Source organism: Protopterus annectens, chromosome 9.part0, assembly GCF_019279795.1.
Source record: "Protopterus annectens isolate FY-2018-M chromosome 9.part0, PAN1.0, whole genome shotgun sequence".
Taxonomy (NCBI): domain Eukaryota; kingdom Metazoa; phylum Chordata; order Ceratodontiformes; family Protopteridae; genus Protopterus; species Protopterus annectens.
Genome location: NC_056743.1, coordinates 1,146,209,037 through 1,146,234,072, shown reverse-complemented (window position 1 = coordinate 1,146,234,072; position 25,036 = coordinate 1,146,209,037).

Here is a 25,036-nt window from a genome sequence, read left to right as displayed (position 1 = left end):
AGGAAGGAGGTAAGGTCTTTAGATTCTTTGGAGTTGGAGTTGAGAGCAGGGTAGCTGGAGAGGCATGGATTGTGATGGATTGGGACTGTATTGCACATATCAGGAAGAATCTGTCTAGTAAAGACGGAAGTGTCATTATAGTAATAGAAAAGAGGAGAGATATAAGTTGAGAGGTGAGATTCTTTTAAGGCATGTATTGAAGTTGTATGACAGAGGGGGAAGTAAGCAAAGTCAGGTAGTCTGGTAAGACAGAGTAGGCAGTAGAGGAGGAAAGGTAGAAATATTAATGATAGAGTATGTGTAGTTTGATTTGCATGGTAATGTAAGGTTATAGTATGAAGTGAGGATTTGCAGAGGGGAGAAGGAATTATCAGAAGGTAAAGTGGTGTGTGGTCTTTGGTAGTAAGTATATGAAAGGAGGGAAGGAAAGAATAGGTAAGGGAAGGGTCGTGGGTAGTGGAATCAGGAGGGGTTAGTGGATGAGGAGGTGGGTGGGGACTGTTCAGATAAGCTGAATGCTAGATGGGGTCTGGTTTTGGGGTTATAAGTGTAGAGGCATGGGGGCGGGTGGAATTTGGGGGCATGGTAGAGCAGTACAGTCAGCCCGAAGGATGAATGGAGTGGATAGAGCTGAGAAGGAAGAAGGAGCAGAAAGAGACCAACAAAAACAATCAGTGATATAGGCACTCTCGAGCACTCAAAAGTACTGACAAGCTTGGAAGTATGTTACTTATGAGCTAAGGTTTGGCCAATTCAAGGAGAATTGAAAAGGTGTGACAATTGTGCAAATAACAATGGAAAAGGACAACAGGCCTTAGAGTTGCAGGGAGCAGGGAAAAAGTATTGAAAGTTGCCTAATACGAGTGGGAATATATTGTCACCTAGTGGTGTTCCTTGAGAAAAGTAAAATGCAGAATCTACCTCTTACAGGGAGTGAAGTGGGTGTAGGGGAGAGGAGAGTTGGGAAAAGGGACTGCTGCAGAACTGCTAGTGTGCACAAAGTTGGTTAGCAATATAAATACCTTAAAAACAAGCTTTAACAAAAAGTATTGCACATATACCCAGATGGAGGGAGTTATTTTTCAGAAAATCCCTGGATTTCTTTCTTGGGAGGTATGTTACTCAGTCTAAATGGAGCTGTAGAAGGGGGAAAGAAATATCAGAATGAGCTGAAAAAGAGAGAGAAGTACTTTAATACAGAAGCAAGGGAAAACTGAGAGAGGTAGTAATAGGATACTCTGGAGAGAGATCCAGTTACATGTGATAAGTACAGCAAAAAAGCAGAGGGAATGACAGTTCAGAACAGAAATATGAGAGCAGGAGAACTTACAACAGCAGGAACTTATTCACTATACAGTTAGCATATACAAATCCAAGTTGTTCTATAAGAACTGACAACAGCAGCTTATTCCCTTTGCAGATAACAGATTACAGCAGGAGCTAATGCTTTTTACAGCCAGAAGTGACCACAGCAGAAGTATTGCACACATAAGGCATTAGTGTAGAAAATATTCTATATATCTCCCTTTGACCACACCAGTTGCAAGAGCTACACAGGGGAACAATACATTAAGTGATTCGTAGTACTCCATTTAGATCCTGCATGAATTGGGGCGATTTGTATTTCTCAAACTTCTGTTATATTAATAGAGGTGGTCAGACTGAATCATTTAGCAATACTGGGGCACACTGAGTGCATAGTATCATAGCAGGGCTGAAAGATATTTTACAATATACTATATGAGAGGAAAGCACTGCTGGACATGCTCTAAGCATTATATGCTGTTGAAAATATGGTACATTATTAAACTGTATTGTAGGAAGCAGTTAGGACAGGTAGCAAAGCAGAAATGCTGAATATTAAACAAGAGCAGAGACTAAACACATAAAACACCAGCACACATTTAAGAATGAGCTTAGATGAGCAGGCCCTGACCTGGGAGGATGTGGGTAAGGATATAGTACTCTGGTAAGTGTTTGCCATACAGGAGCATGTGTGTTATCACATTTAAATGCTCATACACATTAGGAAAGCAAACTAATTAGGGAAGTTCTGACCAGGTTGTGCACAGGTAGAGAGTTTCCATGCTGTTTAGCAGGTACCACAGGGATGGGAATTTCAGGCAAAGACCAATTAGCAAGCTTGCATTTGTAATTAAATAGTAAAAACAGAAAGGGATATAACAAAGTTGGAGCAAGGCAGGCACAGAGCAAACAATGAGACCTGGCAACAGTCACAGTGTAATTACAGAGCAATGAACAGAGGAGTAAGACCAAAATACATTATACAAAGCTGTTTAGCACATACAAAGGTAATCAGGCACTGTAACTTAACAGCAAGCACACACACAGTGGGTTGCAGTAGTGACCGAGGGGCAGGAATGTTAATGTAAAAAGACATAGCACCACAGGTAACACCACTAGATTAAGACTTGGGGAGAGGAAAGGGAAGAGGAGGGGAGAGTACTGAGTGAAATGAGTGGAGATGGGGGAAATATCCAAAGAGAAACAATGTTGAGAACAGGGTTGCCAGATTTCCAACTGGCCAAGTAGAGTCAAACAAAAGTGAAGACTAAAAAAAAAAAAAAAAACATCAGAGTTCCGCATTAAACAGAAGTAGCTCTGTTTTGCGATTTTTTGATTAGCCCGTATACTGGTATACAGGCCAATCAAAAAGCGCTAAACACAGAGCTACTTCTGTTTAATGAGAAACATCACAGTTCTGCATTAAACAGAAGTAGCTCTGTTTTGCTATTTTTTGATTGGCCCATATACCAGTATACGGGCCAATCAAAAATCACTAAACATGGAGCTACTTCTGTTTAAACACAAGAAGCTCTGAGTTTAGTGATTTCTGATTGGCCCGTATGTCGGTATACGGGCCAATCAAAAAAAAAAAAAAAAAAAGCAAAGTGGAGGCTGCCCGGGATTTAAACTGGCAGTGCGGGACTCGGGATCAGGCTGCTGATCTCGGGACAGTCCCGCCCAAATAGGGACGTCTGGCAACCCTGGTTGAGAAGGAGCAGAAGAGACTAACAAAAATAATCAGTGATACAGGCACTCTCGAGCACTCAAAGGTACTGACAAGTTCTGAGGTATGTTACTTATGAGTTAAAGTTTGATCAATTTAAGGAGAACTGAACAGGTTTGACAACTGTGCAAAAAAAGCAATGGGAAAGGACAACAGGCCTTTGCAGGCAGTAGGGAAAAAGTATTCAAAGTTGCCAAATACAATGTGTGGGAATATATAACCACCTAGTGGTGTTCCTGAGAAAAATAAAATGCAGACTCTACCTATTATAGGGAGTGAACTGGCTGGAGGGGAGAGAGTTGGGAAAAGGGACTGCTGCAGAACTGCTAGTGTGAACACTGGGGGTTAGCAATATAAACACCTTAAAAAATAAGCTTTAACAAAAAGTATTGCACATACACCCAGATGGAGGGGGATATTTTTCAGAAAATCCCTGGATTTCTTCCTTCAGAGGTATATTCCTCAGTCTAAATGGAGCTGTCGAGGGGGGAAACCCGAGGAAAAAAACAAAAAAAAAAAAACCCAAGTAAGATGCAAGTGCAGGGATGGAGGGGGTTGTTTTTCAGAATATCCCTGGATTTCTTCTTTGGGAGGTATGTTCCTCACTCTAAATGGAGCTGCAGAAGGAGGAATCCCAAGAAAAAAAATACCTGAGTAAGCCGCAGATGGAGGAGGTTATTTTTCAGAATATCCCTGGATTTCTTCTTTGGGAAGTATGTTCCACAGTCTAAATGGAGCTGTAGAAGGGGGAAACCTGAGAAAAAAATACTGGTGTGAGCTGCGAGCACAAACGCAGCGTACTGCAGCAGTGACTGAGGGGCAGGAATTTTAATTTTCTAGCATGAACACTGACATTGTACAGCTTTGCCATGGTCAAAATCATCCAAAAATTCTAGTAGGAGTTTAAATTTCAGGAAAATGAGAGGTAAAACTAATTTCCTGTAACAGAATGGGGCTTCTGATATTTGAATTTAAACTGATGTGAAAAATGAACTAATGCAATAAAAGCAAAACAATTCCACATACCTTTTGTCATCATGCATTGATCTAACATTAAACTCTGATGATTTTTTTTTTCTGGAGGCTACATGAATATAGCCATGAGACTTTAAATGTAATTCTTCCAGGGGACACAATCATGAACAAATGACAAGCCCTGTAAAGAGTGTTGTAGAGAGAGATATCGGTGAGAGGCACTATTCAATTTACATCAGTGCACCCAACTGCTGACTTAAAAAAGCTAGAAATTAGCATATGCAGTTCATGTGATTTATGTAAAACAGCATTACAATGTAATCAGTGACATGTTTCAGTAAACATATATTATCTGGTTGTCAGAATGTAAATAACACCAAAAGATGCTCTGACAATCTTAATTCCCTACCACAACCTGCCTGTATCTAACTATTCAGCTTGTAGAACACTGCAGGTTATAACATGCATCTTGGTGGTAAATAAACTCTCATTCAGTCTTACTGTTGCTAAAAGCATGGATGCGGCTTGCTTGCATACATGTACAACATAGTAACTTGATAGGAAACAGGTTGTCTGTAACATGCTATATAAATTAAAATTGTGCTATCTTAACTGTTTTTGTACTACTGGTAATGTATTTTTTTTTTGCTTACATATTTTGACAAAAGCCTCTGAATAAAAAGAAAATCATAACATTTGTTACATTAATGCAGTTTTAATAACTGACAATGAATCATTGCAGTGTAAGCTGCAGAAATGTGCCATACCATTTGGAACAAATGTATTTATTTATTTAAAACCAAAAAAGTGTATTGAGATGAAACCGGGCTGCTTTCATAAAACAAGAATTATTTATTCCAGAATGACATAACCACTTTTGCAGCTACATATGCTGCTTTATCAGATGTAAAAAAAACAGTACGTACTGAATTAGCTTATATATATATATATATATATATATATATATATATATATATATATATATACATACATAATCACATGTTCTTTTAAAGCAATTAATTCTTAAAAGAATAACAAACCCCTGAATTTATTATCCTTCCATGCAGGACTAGCTTAGTCCTGCATGGAAGCAGTTGTTTAGGAGCAGGACGGCAGCACACCATGCATATTAATGAAAGCACGCTGCCTGAGCTCCTAATCTTACACGCAGTGTGTAAGAGTGCAGGGGGGCATGTCTGAGAGTAGAGCTCTCAGAATATACACGCCCCTGCAATGAAGAACAGCAGACAGGTTCTAAAAGAATGAGCGAGACCGGTCATAGGTGTATGCATACCCCCAGCAACATCCCACCACATGCACAAGAGCAATAGTTGAAACAACAAATATAAAAAATTTTTTTTTATGAAATAGATGAAATTTAACTGTAGGTGCGCAGGTTTTCAATCGCTTAGCTATGGTTAATGCAGCTTAAATGGCACAAGAGGATAAAAAGCAAGATATATGCAAATGAAGCAGTACAGCAATAGTGTAGTGGGCAGAGCATTCGCCTTACAGCAATCATTCCCAGTTCGACTCCTACTGCAACACATTCCATTTTCCATGTCAAATCACTTTTTGACCTATTTGTGTAGTTGCATAACCCCCGAAATAACATACACTTGTGAACTGGAGTACTGCATTAAATGCAGATGTGAGGTGTCAGTGTCACAATGTTGCAAAGTCCACAGATAATCACATGTGCCCCATACAGTATATGTACACAGGAATCAGGGATACAAATGGAAGGTAAAATGTGTAATGAATGATAACTCCATACAGATTCCAAATCCCCACATTCCCAAGAACCATTAGACATTACTGTCTAAATTACTGCAGGTGTAAGCAGAAGTAAGCACTAGTAAGCACGTGTAAGCACTATTAAGCAGTAGTAAGCGGGAGTAAGCATATGGAAGCACTAGTAAGCAGGTTTAGATCCATTTGCGCGGGGGTAGGCAATGTGAACACAGGATAAGCAATATTGACACTAACTCTCTGTAAGCATATTTAACTGGAGGTTAGCAGTGCTTACCCTTGTGCAAACCCATGCAAACCTGCTTACAAGTGCTTAAAAGTGCCTTAATCACTCTGTATGCAACAGCTGCTGTTCTGGCCAGAAACAAAATAATCAGCCTTTGCAGGCCTTGAACCAGGATCCTGTACACTATAGTCAAAGTAGTTGACCACTACATCATCACAATAGTACATAAGACTGAGGTATCACCAAACAAATCCTCACTATAGTAAAATCAAACTGAACATATGAAAGGAATCTATATACAGTCTTATGTTCTATAACCTACTACATGACATAAATATGTGAACTAGAGTACTGTAGTAAGCCCAGATGTGAGGTGTAATTGTAATAAAGTGTTGAAGTCCCCTAATAAACAAAAGGACCCCATACAGTGTACGTACACATGAATCATGGATACCAGACACAGATATAACATGTAATGAATAATAAATCAATGCCAAAAAGCAAATATAATGCAAATTACATATTAAGCAAAGCTAAGCATTGCACAGGCCAGTTTTGTAGGTGTAAGCAATGTGTAGGCCAGCTACCTCAGTTTGCCTATTGGTATACCCCTTTAAACAATGCCAACCTTAGGTAAGCAGATTCGCCCATAGCTTAGCCTTTTCAAAACCATTCAATCACAGCAAAGTACGGGAAATCGGCCCTATTTAAACCCAACAGGCAAGAATACATTGCATAACTGGTTGTAGCTTCCCCTTACAGGCACCATGTCTGGAATGGGAGAGGGTGTGCACTTCTGGGTGCAGCACTGGGGCATCCAGGAGTCAAGAGTCATGGCAGGACTCTTTGTCAAAGACCATGAGCAGAGACTGCTGCAGGGGCAATTCCAGGGTTCCCAATATAAAGTGGAAGCCTGGGACCATCTTGCCTGTGACCTCACCAGTGCCACTGGCATATCCCAAACTGGTGAGCATGTCAGGCATCACTATGCCAACCTGAAGTGGTGAAAGGGGGATCTCTTGGATCAATGTATCCAAGAGACTAGGAGGACAAGGGAGGTCCCAGCAGTAAGTATCTCTCCCCTACCTGTTTAATAATTGCCAGCTCATGTATATTATGGATAGGTATGGGTAAATATTCCTCTTATGTCCTTTACAGTGGCATGTGAGCGAGCTGTGAAGCAGGAGCCCCATGGATGTCACTTGGAGAGGTTGTGACGTGAGACATATTAGTAATGCTCTGGCATGTACTGTCATAGGAAATAAATCTAAAAGTAGTAGTAAGTTAATTGCCTGTATAAAACATGTATTGTTTAAGGCAAGTACTGCATGCACCAGAGAACATGGCAGGAAGAGTCTCATATAGGTTGTATGTAAATAAAAGCATAATAGCCTGACAATGAAGGTCTAACTGCTGGACTGCATGTGTTTACTCTGGTATCATATGGTAATGTATATTTGCAATCACTTAATAGTACTGTTGTATTAAGCACTGTTACCCACACTGTGCAACATAAATAAAAAAATGTGTAGGAATGTCTGTATATGACTGGTGTAATTACCCAAAGGTCATGTAGTACAACTGAGAGAGACCTAGAAAACAATGAAAAGACAAACAGCAAAGTCCAAATAGCACATGCAACTGAGACATGAACTGTTGTATTTTTAGCACACACAGCCATGGTTCAAATCCTGGGAGTGGTAGTAGTCTGCATACAGAATCAAACCCCATAACTGTACAGATATGTCCAGAATGTCCAGTAAATTGACCAATATCTGCTGCCTGTCACTCTGTCCCCCTGGGAAATCAGCGGGATGATCCCAGATGTATTGGCTGAAAACAAGAAACACATCTATAAGAACAAACCTGTCACTCTAGCAACTCCCCAAACTGTTATGAGAGTAATAAGCCAAGTATGTCCCATCTACACCCCCATGTTGTCAAGCTGTGACCAGAGTGTGTACAGTAAACGACTGAGATGTAAGGGCATAATTCTAATCTGAAATCTGGTACTTTGTGTGGCAACATTCAGGTAGTGTTAACAAACATTGCTCCCACAGGTCCGCCAGATATGAACACTGTGCCCAGAAATAAAAGATTGATAGCCTGTACTGGTACTGTTCACTTGGTATCGTATGGCATTGTTATTGTTGCAGTTGCTCTGAATAATAAGGTATTACTCATCACTGTCACCCACACTCTGCTACATCATCATAAGATTAAGAGAGAAATTAGAGGAAAGAAAAATACTTCCACAAGAAAAACTGTCACAAGCTTCAAATAAAAATTTGCTTTCATTAATACAACAGATCTTTGAAAAACAGTATATAGATCAAGAAATGTTGATCTGTTTGGAAAAAGAAGCATCTGAAGAAGTGAGAAAATATAAACAATAAAACCTAGAGATATTTGAAAAATGTAAAAAGAAATATGGACATGGAAAAGAAAGCGAGATTTGACAAGATGCAATATTTATGCAAAGGAGAAAACCAAGTTAACTAATATACAGAAGGCAGTTTCAAAGATATTCGAAGAAAAATACAGGCAAAGACATCCAGATATGGAAAATTTCACAATAAAAAGACTAAAAGCACAAATATTTAATGTAGAAAAGATGATTAGTAAAGTAGAAGTTAAAGAAATAGAAGTTGAAGTTATGGAGTGCCTGCGAAGTGAAGGATTTAATGTAGAAGGTCTAAAACAGACAACATCACAGCATGATGGAGTGAGTCCCCAGAATAAGGAAAAGCAAGAAGATCAGGAGACACGTGAAGAAGAAATATGGACAGGGGAAAGGAAAAGAGATTTAATATGGTGTAATATTTATACAAAGGAGAAAGCAAAACTAATACAAAAAGTGCAGCACCGAAGATATTTGAAGAAAAATATAGGCAAAGGAATCTGGATATGGAAAACTTTACAATACAAAAAATAATAAAACTAAGAGGAAAAGTAGAAAAAGAGATTAGTAATGGAGAAGTCAAAGAAATAGAAATTGATGTAATGGAATGGCTGCAAAGAGAAGGATTCAGTGTAGAAAATCAAATGCAGAAAGCACCACAACAGGATAGAGCAATGGATATCCAAATGAAGGGAAAACCAGTGGAACAGGAAGCAACAGGTCATGTGCCATATCAAGATATTTTGGAGCCTTACACAGGAAACCAGTATAAATGTTCATTTGAAGCTAGACAGGAAGGAAAGGAACAGGAAACTGGAAACTCTGATGCATTCAAGGTTGAGGAGTGATAGGCCAGTGAGTTTCCGTATGACAAAACAACAGATGACACAGGATGAAACTGAAGAGAATGTGCCACAGGAAGATGTTATAGAACTTTCTACTGACTCCCCACAGGAAATAGAAAACAAGGCAAACGGAAAACAGTATGGAAGAAAATGAGTTAAGAGAAGAGTTGCTTGATTTAATAGACAAAGACAGATATATCAAGATCAGTGAGAGAAATAGACTGCAGAAGGTTAATAAAACCCCAAAAGTCAGAAGCTTGATAAAACAAATTAACACTAATTAGGACTGTCCATAGAAATCCATGCGATATAACAGAAGTAAACAGAATATATATTACTGTGCTGCTAAATTATTAACTGATAAAATTCTACCACAGGAACATAGGGTAGTGAGGGGAAAAGGGGGGGGGAGCGAAAGTGAATACCATTATGGAAATATTGAATAGAGAAAACAAAACTATAAAGCAGCTAAGACAAGAAGTGTGATTGTTAGAAGATTATAGAAGAGGGAACAGATCAACAAAAATATTAAGAAGGATAGATGTGATAAAAGCAATGTGCAATATTACAACAGACCAGGATCTATTATGCACTATTGGAGATAACAAACTAAAAATGTCAAAACAGATGGAAAGACTCAGAAGATAAGAATATAAATATAAGGGAAAAGCACAAAATAAGCAATTTACTGATGACCCAAAAACATTTTATAGAGAATTGGGAAATAAGGTAAAAGGAATTGATAGACCGCCGAAAAAAGTGGAAGTAGATACATTTTGGAGAAGTATCTACAAAGATCCTGTGGAACATAACAGAGATGCTAAATGGTTAGAGGAAGTCAAAGAAAGAATAAGAAGTTTAAAGGTACAGGATATGAAATGGGATGAAATAACAGCCAGAGAGATTGAAACAAAGTTGAGAAAAGCTTCTAATTGGAAAACCCCAGGCCCAGATGCAGTACCTAACTTTTGGCTTAAAGTATTAATTTCTTTACATGAGGATCTAGCCATGAGTAAGAACTATTTATATGCACACCCCGAACAGACACTGCACTGGTTAACAACAGGAAAAACAATGCTCTTACTTAAGAGTGAACCTGCAAGCTACCCTAAAAATTATAGACCAATAACTTGTCTTCCGACGACGTATAAACTATACATGGGGATTAACGCCAACAGAGTTTATAGTCATTTAGAAGAATACTCAATTATGGCAGTAGAACAAAACGGCAATAAAAGAAAGTCATATGGAACAAAGGATCATTTGTTGTTAAATAAAGTTATAGTGGAGAACTGTAAGAAAGGGAAGAATCTAAGTATGGCATGGATTCATATAAAAAAGCATTTGATAATATCCCACATTCATGGATAAAAGAGTGATTAAAAATGTATAAAGTACATCCTACACTGACTGATTACATTACAATAACCATGAAACAGTGGCAGACCACTTTGCAATTAAGCCATGATAAAGGACAGATTATTATCATCCCAGGGATAAAAATCCAAAGGGGAATATTCCAGGGTGACTCCCTGTCACTGTTGTTATTTTGCCTTGACATTAATCCATTAAGTTGTTTACTTAACAGCTTAGGTCTTGGCTATAATTCGGTTTCTAGAAAACAACAAAGTCTAATGACTTCTCATCTTCTCTTTGTCAATGATTTAAAATTGTATAGCTCACCAGATGAGGAATTGAAAGCACAGCTACAGGTTGTCAAAACTTTTTCAGATGATATTGGAATGTTATTTGGTCTCAATAAATGTGCAAAAGCAACCTTTAAAAAAGGAAAATTGCAGCACCAGGAAAACATCAGTTTGGGACAAGAATGTGATATAAAAGAACTTGAGCAAGAGGGGGTGTATAAATAATTGGGAACTGATGAAGGATCAGCAATAAAACATGAACAAATGTGAATAAAGTTTAGTAAGGAGTACTTTAGAAGACTTAAATTAATCCTGAAAACAGCAACAAGATCCAGGAACAATCTAGGAACAAGATCCAAGCTATAAATCAACTTGCTCTTCCTGTTTTGATTTATAGTTTCGGAGTGATTGATTGGCCCCAAAAAATGTTGGATAGATTGGATATTAAAACAAGAAAGTTGCTTCAATGTCACCAAATGATTTATAAAAATCAGTGTATACCAAGATTATATATTCCCCATTCTGAAGGAGGGATTGGCCTCGTTGAAATTGATTACATGTATAGATCTGAAATTGTGGGACTCCACACATACCTACTGACCTCACAAGATCCAAATGTGGTGAAAGTTTTGAAACATGAGGAGAATAAATCTAAGATGACATCTCTCCTTAATTTAACAGAAACATATAGACATCAAGCAGGAATGGAAATCAAACCAAAAGTGGACAAAAATCAGGCAGCAACTGAATGTGCTAAAAAACAAAAGAAAGAATATAAGGTGAAGGATCAGATGAGAAGGCAAGAAATGTGGAAAAAACATAAATATAGTTGCAAGTATAGAAAACTTCTGAAAGAGCCTCATGTTGATCAAGAATGAATGCAGAAATGGTTAAGGAGAGGTGAATTTACATCAAGAAATGAAAGGTTAATATTGGCAGCCCAAGGTAGTGGGCTACGTACACGCTAGTTTACTAAGTCCATTGAACATGTAGGAGAAACGGATATATGTAGGTTTTGTGGAACCGAAATGGAAACGGTCACACATCTTATTGCTGGTTGCGACTCTCTAATGGCAGAGGGACTGTATACTGAAAGGCATAATAATGTGGCAAGATTGTTACACTGGAGATTGTGCAAATATTATGGTATTGAAGTGGCTGAAAAAACTGGAAACATGAGCCACAGAGAATCAAAGAAAATGATGAAGTTTACATCACATGGGATCACCCAATACCAACAGTCCAAAAGACTGATGCTAGAAAACTGGATATAGTGGTCCAAGAAAAGAAGACAAAAGAAGCATTGATCATTGAAATCACCACACCTAGTGACTACAGTGTTTTACATACAGAGAGACACCAAGCAATAAAATACCTCGATCTGCAGGCAGAAACGAGATCCATGTGTAAGAAAGATACCCAGACAGTTCCAATAGTAGTAGTAGCAACTGGTCTTATAAAAAAGAATTTACAATCATATTTAGATAGGTTACCAGTTCATGTAATACCATACGAATTGCAGAAGGAGTCATTACTGGGCACATTGCAGGTGCTACGAAGAGCACTTTTGGCTAACATCAAACAGTGAAACAATACTAATTTATTGAACTTTAATTGTACTTTAACTTAGGAATGGGGTCCATTCCCATCAAAGTATTAGAAACTCAAAAGACTTGGAGAAATTAAAAAAAACAGAAGCTACATAATGTAACTGTCTAGGAAATCCTGTATAAGAGTGATGTAATACAAGGTCAGAATGTAAAACCACAGGAGAATTATACACAGAAATCAGATAAGAGATATACAGCAATATCTATATAACACACACAACTGTGATGGACAGAGTTTTAGTGTTAGCAGACACAACCATGGTCTGAATCCTGGAAGTGGAAGTAGGCTGCATACAGACTCATACCCCACAACTTTACAGATATGTATAGAATGTCCGGTATATTAGCCCATATCTGCTGCCTGTCACCCTGTCCCCCTGAGAAATCACCGGGATGATCCTAGATGTTTAGGCAGCAAACAGAAAATACAACTGATTGTCGCACATCTATAAGAACAAACCTGTCACACTAGCAACTCCACAAAATGTTATGAGAGGAATAAGTCATGTATGTCCCATCTTCACCCCCATGTTGTCAAGCTGTGACAGTAACAGAGTGAGATGTACGTGCATAATACTAATGTGGATTCTGGTAATTTGTGTGGCAACATTCAGGTAGTGCTAACAAACACTACTCCCACAGGTCCATCAGATACGAACACTATGCCTAGAAATAAAAGATTGATACCCTGTACTGGTACTGTTTACTCTGGTATTGTATGGCATTGTGAGTGTTGCAGTTTCTCTGAATAATGAGGTATCACTTATTACTGTCACCCACACTGTGCTACATAATATACCTGTCTAGAAAATCCTGTATAAGAGTGTTGTAAGTCACTAAAGGTTGAAGAGGGCAATAGACTACATATGTCCCGGTTCACCTGCATGTGTTCAAGACATGGCCAGAGTCTGTCCAATATGAGATGGACAGGTATGTGTATAACATCAACCTGGAATCTGGGTGTATGTGTAGAAACAGTTAGTGTTACCAAACAATTCATCCACAGGTATACCAGATAGGAGGTGTATACTGCTGGTAAAACCAGTTCATGTATATAGTTGTCAACAGCCATATCACTGTCCAAACTAAGGCAATAGGGTAGTGTACCAATACTTGTAAGGTACAGATAACAACACTGACTAGGAAAGTAATGTGAACTATAGGAATATACTAGTAGTTAATTGACATCTTTCTCTCCCCCCACCATATCTCCAACAATAAACTAAATACCCAATTCAATTGGTATGTGATAACTTCACTGTTATGTTGAGACATATGTCCTATTGTTTGATAATTATTTAAATCTGTATATATGCATGTGCTATGTTGAAATACTCCAACACTGGGGCATGGTGCCATCAATTTACCAGCATGCTGTTGTAATTACCACTGTGGTCCCATATACGCATATGTTCTGTTTGCTATGCAAATGTACCATATCTGGTGTCTGGGTTAAAGGGAATATCTATGCATGCTGTTGTACCTAATCCTGGAATGTGTTGACTATTACTAACCCACATACGTTAATAAAACATAAACACCATAGCACCTATGGGAATGCAGGTCCCAGCGGACCCACCTCTCCCACCTCAGCTGGCCATGGCACCGGGCACAAGCACATCTGGGGCCCAACCCAGGACCTCTTCGTCCATTGGTCCTGGACCACTTTTCTGTGGAACCACCTCAGGGGATGGGGCTCACCCCATGCTGAGAGCGGGCGCAGACAGGAACCTGTCACCCATCACGAAGTCCGGATCATGGTGCATAGTGAGCTACGCAGGGAGGTCAGAGATCTGCTATACAAGCTCAAGGGCCACGTGTCACAACTAGAGGGTTGGCCTGCCTCTCTGACTCAGCCCCCAGCGTAGCCACCTTCAAGGCTGTGACGGTTCAGTGGTGACTGCCCATGGGTTGGGACCTCAGTCCCACTGTTTCCACTTGGGGGCTCATGGGCTTCCAGTTTCCCAACACCCCTCATCAAGGTGTTTACCCCCCACATGTGCCATATACCACCCCTGTATGTGTCTTGTTTGTTTTCTTTGTTAACCTACCCAATCTACCTCCCCAAATATACCTACTATCCCTCCCCAACATCCCACTTTCACCTGAAAAAAAAGGCAATCTGTTCTTCCAAAAAATCTCACCTCATACATATCTGTCCATTTCACACACATGTCCACTGGACACATCTAATCTGATCTAACTGGCATCACAACATATTATTGTTGTCCTCACCCCTCTCTCAGGGGATGAGTGTCCAAATCTATCTCCAAATTCAGTGTATATGCACAGCTGTTGCTGTAGAAGAAATGGGCAGCTATGGACCTTCCCTACACCCTTCCTGCACATCCCTAGCTATTTCCTCTACTGTTTTTCCCTCTTTGTGCCCCTTTTTCACCACTTTCCTATCAACCCTTTTTTCTTTTCTTTTAAAGATATTAGCACAGGGGTAAGTGGGAGTAAGCACTTTTAAGTAGCATTGAGTGGGTTTAAGCTTGTTTGCGTGGGGGTAAGCAATGCCTATATAGGTTAAGTAATTTAGAAGCTAAATGAGTATAAGAAACAGTAACTGGAAGTTAGCAGTGCTTACATCTGTGCAAACCCAAGCTAACCCACTTACAACTGCTTAAAAGTGCCTTAATCACCCTGTATCCAACAGCCCTTGTTCTGCCCAGCAACAAAATAAACAGCCACTGCAAGTCTTGAACTCATTACCCTGCACACAGTAGCCAAAGTGATTTATCACTAAGCCATGTCAGATATACATAACCCAGATGTTTTCACAAACTTATCATCCAGCACAGTCATTCAACAGTACAGGAAATGTATTTAAACATAATTATGTATGTGTGTGTGTGTGTGTGTGTGTGTGTGTGTATTTATATCTATATATGCCAATATCTATATATATATATATATATATATATATATATATATATATATATATATATATATATATATATATATATATATATATATATATATACACACACACACATACATCTATAGATATATATGTCTACATGTCTACATCTATATGTCTATATATTTATATATATATATATATATATATATATATATATATATATATACATAAATATATATCTATATATGTATATACAGACATATATCTATAGATATAAAAGAGAACATAACAAAAACATATACATCCACATGCACCATTAACGGGGTTGAGGGAGCCAAAACAACATGCATCTTATACATATAGATATCCCCTCAGCCAAACATGTCTGCCCTGCAATAAAGTACCAACTGTTGCAAATCCCATAACCAGCACCTGACACAACATGGGCACAAGATGTTAACAATACTCCATCACACCTGTATGATGGCAGGCTGATATCAGTAACATATCATGCAGTACAGTCTGGCTACCATAGGGAATGGGCAATGTGGAAGCAATCACCACTCCTTAGATACATATAGACATATACACAGACACATATATGCAGATACATGTGTATATATATATATATATATATATATATATATATATATATATACATATATATATATATATAACTACACATACACACATGATATGTATAGGACAATACATATGTACAAGTTGCACACAATACAGAACAGCCAATATGCCTACAGTTGCCACCTTACCTATTGGACACTGTATGAGCCACCCATACAAATGACAATTGTTGCCTGCAACATATACCTACAGAGAGGTCAAAGGATATAACACCACACACTGGACATGAAAAAGATTTATTTGTGTACTATTACAGTTGTATATGCCATGTCATATAGCTGTGTAGCCTCTGACATACATATAAACAGACTAATGCAACTGTGAAACAGTCATATTAATACAGCATCCTGGAAAGGTTTACATATGTTATTGGCCAAGCCAAGGCCTTCAAGTAGTACAATAGTAAAGACAGACTGAGCCACAGGATAACAACCAATCAACAGTAAGTAATGTAGATGTATAATCCAGCAGCATCTGTCTGCACTCTGTACACAATCTCTACTCAGTAAAGACCTCAGATGACACAATGGAATATATCTGTTACATAACAAGGCATAACTGACACCATCACAATCACACTGACAAACAGAGCAGTCTGTATGGCAGGAAGCAGTAGGCCTGCATTTACCCAAGGTAAATTGTATGGTACTGTACATCCAGATACCTTACAGCAAACTATCCAGAAGAGACATAATTCCCACAACAGGTATGTGAAGTATATGTGCATGTAATTAACTGTAGTAACTGTTCCATAATATTGGGATAGATGATGTGGAATGATTTATATGTGCCATCAGGTGTTGTTGTTGTAATGATATTCAGCTGAACAACTGCTAAGGACAATAGAGTCTGTCCATGTGGGTAGTGGACCATTCCTGTCAACTGTGCAGAGCAGCACTGACTGATTAGATGTAAGCCATCATTGTGTGTATTGTGTAATGGAAAGCATGTATATTACTGTTGTCAAGAGCTGGTGGAGGAAGTAATGCCATAATGATGGACACGTGGGTTCCACAGCCCACCACTTGCAGGACACTCAGGTTAGCCTGTGTTATAGCATGCTGAAATGCCATAGTTGTGTAATAGGGTTACCTGCAGTCTGGAACTACATATACCCCCTCTAATGTTAGGTTGTGTCCTTATGTGGCACCTGTCTGTGTTGTAGCAAGGCAGAACAGTGCAGCTGTGCAGGAAGGAGTTCTGAGATTGTCGACCTGATGGCAGAATGTACCCCATATATAGGTATGTATATGTATATGTATATATATATATATATATATATATATATATATATATATATGTATATATATATATATATATATATATATATATATATATATATACACACACACACACACACACACACACACACACACACACACACACACACACACACACACACACACACACACAGATGTATGTCCACAGATATACATATACCCATATGTAGACATATCTATAAACACATATATACATCATGTGTATCTGCACATATATAGATATATATCTATATGCACATGTCCACATATATACAAACACACACATATATATATATATGTAAATACATTTCCCCTGTATTACCACCACAGTGCTGCATGCTATGTGTGAGGGAACAGCACACATAGCAATACACACAGATATATACAGCTGACATTGTGTGCAACATGGACGGGTATGTCACGTGTGAGCCCCTTGTTGGGAACTCATTGCCCTTGTCTGTGAAGTAGGGAATGGGAATATGGGAGAAGTATGGCAGGTATAGCTGTGGAGGTGGTCCGGGTTGGTAGATATAGAGGACAGCCTACAGGGGTGGTATATGACACATGTGATGGGTAAACACCCTGGATGGTGTGTGTAGTCTATGATGTGGAAGCCCCATGGGCCCAATATGGATACAATGGGCACAAGCCTCCAACCCACTGCTACTCACAACAGCAGTCCACGTTCCGAAGGTGCCTGGCCTGGAGGCTGAGCAGGAGGAGCATGGGGACCCAGTGAATGTGTTCTGGGTGGCGCAATGTGATGTAGCACATCCCACATGTGTCTGTGGAGCCCGCTATGGGACAGACACTGGACCTGACCTCTGGGGACAAGATCATGTCTGGGTGTGCCCCCGGTGGGGAGACAACATCCCCTGAGGTGGTTCCACCTGAAGGTATTGCTGGACCAGTACATGAGGAGGTCACAGGGTGGGTCCCACATGTGATATGGCCTGGTAACTTGGGCAGATGGGTTAGAAGAGGTGGTTATGCTGGCAAATATGCCCTAAACATGCTATTGTGTCACTGTTATAGAATATATGTGGGTAGTAATAGTCTACACAATCCCGGAACATGTCCAACATCATGCATAGATATCCCCAGTAACACTGAATATCATATGGGCAGCAATCACATAGCAAGCATACCTCAGGCATATATGGAACCATAGTGGCCCTGACTATTGCAAGCAGGTGAATAGTCAGTAATAGGCCAGCAATTATAGTGTCCACACAGGGAACATGGCTACAAACACATAGCACAAAGTGTGGCACAATACAATACCTGTCCCACTGGTAGGTAAGGTGTAGCCATACCTACTGAGGTGTGTGTATAGTTTGTTGTCTCTGATGTGTTGGGGGGGTGACAGAGATGGGTATTAAGAACTGTGGTAACCTTGCTGTATGATTTGCTCAGACATGTTTTCATCTTTATGTCTTTCAGGCAAGATGTCACATGGACGGCTCCCATCTTATTCAGCTGCTGAAAATGAAGTAGTGCTAACCTACCTAATCCAGCACTACCCTATCCTGTTTGGCTTGACCACCCATGAGCAGCAGGAGTGGACTGCCCTGTGAAATGACCTAGTCCACAGGGTTAATGATGTCAGACTGCACAACCGCAGTTATGTGCAGGTCCGGCATCATTGTTCTGACCTGCTTCGCAATGCCTGTCGGTGTGCTGCTGCAGTCCAGGGGGATCACCTCACAACAGGGGGGCCATGCCATCCATCCCTCCCTGACATATGTTGAGGAGCTCCTCGCCAGCCTTGTGGCACCTGCCGTCCGCATAGCCAACAACTGCCGAACACCATTGTAGAGGTGGGTGCTACCCACACACTGGCTGAGGAGTGTGCAGATAAGGCCACAGGGCACATCAGTGGACCACTGTCGTGTATGCATTCACATCTGTACAGGTAGATCATGCATATCTGATGTCATATATATAGTTTGTTGCTGCATAGTAGTAAGAAACAGATGTGCATACATGGTAGCATTGTGGACATGTACTGTTGATATCTTGTAATTTTGCACCAACCCTATAGCAATGCCACAGGTGTGGCCACTGAATTTGCATTTTTCACCCTCTTATGTTGATGATTATGGTTTATGCTGATGCTTGCCAATACATTGGGCATGTAACGGCTATGGTATATTCCATGCACACATCTAACACACCTACCCAGAATGCATGCTGTACATATGTATGTATTGTTGCTGTTAAATGCATGTCATCACAGTGGTGACCATGATGGGATATTGAACGGGTATGTGAGACACCTGCAAGATAACTAACATTCTGCCATTGTGGAATGTGTCTACAGGGAGTAACATAATGGTGGGAGACATGGCCTCCTGTAGGGACAGGTGTGAAACATCACACGTATTCAGTGCAACAACTGTGTATATACCAGTAGTACAATGGCAACTGTTACAGAGTTACACTATGGCATAATGTATTACTGTGGTCCACATTATCAGGTGGGACTAGGCTGTAACATGTGGTGTTCAGTGTATGGGACACTGCAAACTGAAACACATGAGTAGGCCTTACTTGTCAAGCATCTGCAAACAGGCTGAAGTTGGGGAGGGGGTGTCAGCATAACACACCAGCGCACTGCAGCAGGGATCCTAAGGATGCTAAGAATGGCCGTATCTGCACACATTCAGGTTCAGGAACTGTGGCAGACATAACCCTACCCCCACAACAATAGTGACGGCAGTGTGTGAACACCAAGGGATGTGCACATGAGTAGACCTTGTAATCATGCAAATTTGGAGGACATGCGTAGGGCAGACTGAACATAAACGGGAAAATGCAGATGGCCCATGCTAGTATACCCCCAGCCAGGAGTAGTCACTGCTGTAGTACACATAACAATAGGTACAACAAATCGTCATGATAAGAGTGCGCACACATATGCACACATGAAGTGTATGCATCACGGTTAGCATCTGCACACCTAACACATTCCGTAGACACTGCATGCGAATGTACAGGACATATGTAACATATTGGGCTAATTTACTGTTAATATATGTAGTGATGTGGTCCCATGGCAGAGCAAGGAAGGGTGCGTCATATCAATAATGGTGTGTACACTCCCTATAGCCATGGTATGCTCTGACGGTTTTCAGTGTAATCGTTTTGGATTGGTCATACATGGTCCACTGATGTTGAGATTTGTAAACCAGACACCAGGCATTCACAAATGGCATCTGCCCACATATCATCCCAGGTATGTGTTGCTGGAAAACATAGGGGCTGTGAGCATTAGAGCTGACATAACTGACATAGTACTACACATTCAGCAATGGGTTGCACACCTGTGAGGTTTGGTGCACAGTACATGACAGGGTGCAGAACAAGTGTACAGTGATACTGTGTACATAGGTGCAGTGGTATCCAGGGGATGGGGCATCACCTAGTGACACAGTACATGCATCACACACATGTATAATGTTGCTAGCATGGATTGACTATAGTTGCACTGCATGCTGTTGTGTACCATATGTTATGCATGTTGACAGATGGGTAATAGGAGGACTGTGTGTACTATCATTGTGCAACCTCACCTGTGTGTGTGTGTGTGTGTGTGTGTGTGTGTGTGTGTGTGTGTGTGTGTGTGTGTGTGTGTGTGTGTGTGTGTGTGTGTCTTGGTGGGAGGTTATTTTGTCTGTATGGTCACTCTGGTGAAGTTGAGGGAGGTTAATGCATGTAGGATGAGTGTGTGCATGTGTGTGTGTGTGTTTGTGTGGGTGTCCATGTATGCACATGTGTGATTGTGGGGTTGTTGATACAGCAGTACTTCCCTTTGGGATCGTTCAGTGCATGGACATGGACTGACACATGACACACCAGGAGTACTTGTCATATATGTAATCACAGGACAGCTGATAGTATAATAAGGTCTGTAGAATGGAACATGCATTGGGAGGGAAGGTAGATACCAGGTATACCCTTATTATCGCATTCAGCAGAGAGGTGGCTGACAAACCATGTATGCACCACTACAGATACATTGGGGAATTACTAGATGACACCAGGACGTGTATCCATATATTACAGTTGTCACATGATAGGTTGATTGAGCAGCATATCTGGCATGTACAGAGCAATACTTACACATGACACTCCCAAGACTCTAGTTAACCAGAGAGAAGTGCCCAGTTCATACTTTTTACCAGGGACTTTTGCATGCATTATTTGTTGATTGCTAGAAGCTCCTTTTGTTTTAAACAAGCAAGATGCAGCAAGACCTTTAATTCATTAAGTGATATTTTCTGCCTAAAAGCCTTTATCTCGATTTCACTATAATCAGTGTACTGTAAAAATTTAAATTTATAGCTTTGTTGGCTGGTCAACTTATGATGTGAGGCAGAAAACTGTCACCTCATGCTAGCTGGAAGTCTATCAAAAGACTGGTACCTTAGTTGTGTCCTTGTTAAACTTAGTCTTGGTTCCATTCACTTGCAGGAGATCTAATAAAAGAGACTTTGCTTCATTTTTGTTCTTTGAAAAATTTTGCTGCCTGTAGAGACAAAAATGCTGGTGAGGAGAACTGTTGCCTGTTTTGTCCTGCATATGCTATTATCACCAACCCAATATTGTGATATGGGGGTGGGGAGAGAGAGAGAGAGAGACAGACAGACAAATTACTGATTTTTTGTTCAATTGCTGCTGCAGTAAGCTAAACTATATGGGACTTTCTACCAAGGAATGCCCCCCTCCCATTGGCCCACCTCTAAAAGCTTATCAGGGTATTCTCCAAACACTGTAGTGGCTGCCTGTGACAGAACATAGGAAATAAAGGGCTGCCATTACACCAAACTCTAGAACTTTCTTTCCTCTGAGTGTATAGTGTGTTTCTGAACTTCAGTGGTCAACCATTGGTGGACTTTTCAGGCTGAGCAGATAAATTCTCCATTAAAGATTACATTATATTTTTTCTTTTTAAATGTGTAATACCTACAGCTCTGCTAGTTCTTTCTTGGGACTCTCCATCCGTATGAACATGATCCCTAGTAAATCACTTCAGTCACTTAGTCTACAAGAAAATGCAGACTAATAAAGAAGCTTTGGTTTAAGTCCAACTTATGGGACTCAGTTACTGGTGAATGATGCTGCTGTGGCCTCAAGTTGATCCTTGGACCATTCATTTTATTCTCTTTATCCTTCTGCTGTTGCTCCTAATGATGCTAGTAAGGGCTGGGAGGCTGGCATATCTCCTGCAGCTGTTCAGTTGCCCTTCTTGAGACATAGAGAATCATCCTTTTAGGCACCATGGAAAGGACCAGAAGGCTTTTCTCTATACACTCTATGGAGAAACATGTTTTCCAAAGACAGGACTGTTCGTGTGTCCATACCTTTTGAGAAGAGTCTCCAAAGAAAATAAACATAAGACTAACCGTAACTCTCCTCTTCTCTTTCTAATAAGAATTGGTTATCCTTTGCTAAGAGGTTGCTTTTGACCTTTCAGTCTTTTGGGACAGATTTGTCCCTTCCTGTGAAAAATAAGAAACTGGTTCCCTTTCAGATATTGAGTCTCTACCAGAGATCAGCCTTTACATTGGAATGTGGCTTCCCCAGCTTCCCGTCCTACTCGGGGAGAGTCTGACTTTGAAGGAAGCAACTTCACAGAGTCCCTTTGTCTTTCTCAGATACCTTCACTAAAATGAGGGATTTGTTTCACTAGAAACAAACGGATATTTTGGACTCTCAGATGAAATGTTATGACTTACTGCAGGAACCCCTTTCTCAACCAGGGTCTATTTCTCTGGCTTTACCTGTCCTAAAGGATGAGTTCTTGACAACTTGTATGTCCCCTGACATACAGACTTCTCTTCCCAAGAATCAGGTAAATTATACAAGGTACCCCAGTTTCACATAACTATTACCTTGTCCAAATCCACATCTTCTAAACTCATTACAGCTACTACTCCAGTGCCCTTTGACAGGCTGGATAAAACTTTGTATACGTTTGGTAAGAAGATTCATGTTTATTCGACTCTAGTCTTTAGAACTATGAAATGTCTTGCTCATATATTTACATTTTTCTGATAAATTCTTAGGATATGCAGAAGTAGTCTAGTCACCTTCATACCTCGGAGACCAAGATATTTCTATCCAAACCTTTATCTTCTCTTTCCAATTTGACTGAGCATACTTCGAAATGTGGATATGATGCAGCTGATGCATTACCAGATCATCTGCTACAGGTTCTGTACTGCGATGTTTTGCTTGACTACATTCTCAAGATTTCCTTGACTCTTTGCTTAGCAATTCTTAATATTCCTTTGGATAGAGATCTACTGTTTAGTTCTTCCTCTGCAGATGTTCTCAAATGATTTGACAAATGGTGGAAATTAATCCTCTACATTTATAGTAATCACAACCACACCCACAGCTCAACCTCACATCACCTCCACTAATCACAGCTCCTCAAGTCAGATCACATTACACTACACCCACATACTCCACCACAAAATACTCCCAACCACTCTCATTCCCACTTGGCATCAGTACATCACCCTACACTACTTACCCATCCACATATAGTGCAACCCTAAAATTCCTATCCACACCACCACCTAGAACCAACTTAAACTTTATAACCATGACTATCACACAACTAAGTCTAGTCTGTCTTCTCATAATTCTTTATAACCCCGCAAGTTATCACTCTAGCAATATCCTTAAACTTAGTAGTACAACACTATATGATTCACTCTCATATACAGGTACCACACATTATAATAATATCTTCCCACAATTGTTCAAGAGCTATATAACAGACCGATTCAGAACTAAACACATATGCTCTCATTCCTACCATAAAAACAGACTACTTTCTCATACTCATCACCAAACTCCAACATCTGTATCACCATTTTAATACCAGGCTCATCATAAGTGGGGACATTCATCCCAACCCAGGCCCAAATCCATCCTGTCCAGCACAAACTGCCCCAACACAATTGTCAGAACATAATACCCCCGCTATCTTCATCCCTGGGCAAATCAACAACAGCAGCAAAACCAACCATCTTTTAATGTTAAATATTAATATTAGAAGTATCAAAAATAGAATACCTGAACTCCAGGCCACAATAGCACACTACTCCCCAGACATAGTTGCTTTAACTGAAACCTGGCTAAATAAAAACATATCTAACTCATAAATTCTCCCTACTGGCTACAATATCATTAGACAAGACAAACCACTTTGTAAAGGGGGTGGAACTGCCATACTATATAAGTTCAACTTAACTTTATGTGAAATACCAAGCTCCTACCCCTCCCCCAATAATTGGGACATACTTATCTCACAACTTCAACTTCACCCTAAGAAAGTCATCACCACAATTGTGATCTATATTTCACCTGGCAATATACCTGCTAGCTTTGAAGACTTCTTATCCTGGTGTTTTTCCACATACTTACAAGAAGTCCTTATTCTGGGGGATTTCAACCTAGATTGGTTCACCTGAATATCAGAACCACCAAGTAATCTAATAAATCTCCATGGCTACCAGCAGCTAGTCCAAATTCCAGCTAGATGTGATACAAAATCTAAAAGGGAATCCATCCTTGACTGGGTCCTAACTAACAACCCCACATTGTACCCCCACACAGGCAGTCTCCTAGACACCTTAAGTGACCACAACATAATATACCTTATACGTAGTAAAACAAGCATATGCAAAACCACTAACTATAAATCCACTAGAAATACAAAAAATTTATCTCCTGAGGTCCTCAATACTTTAGTCTGTAACTGTGA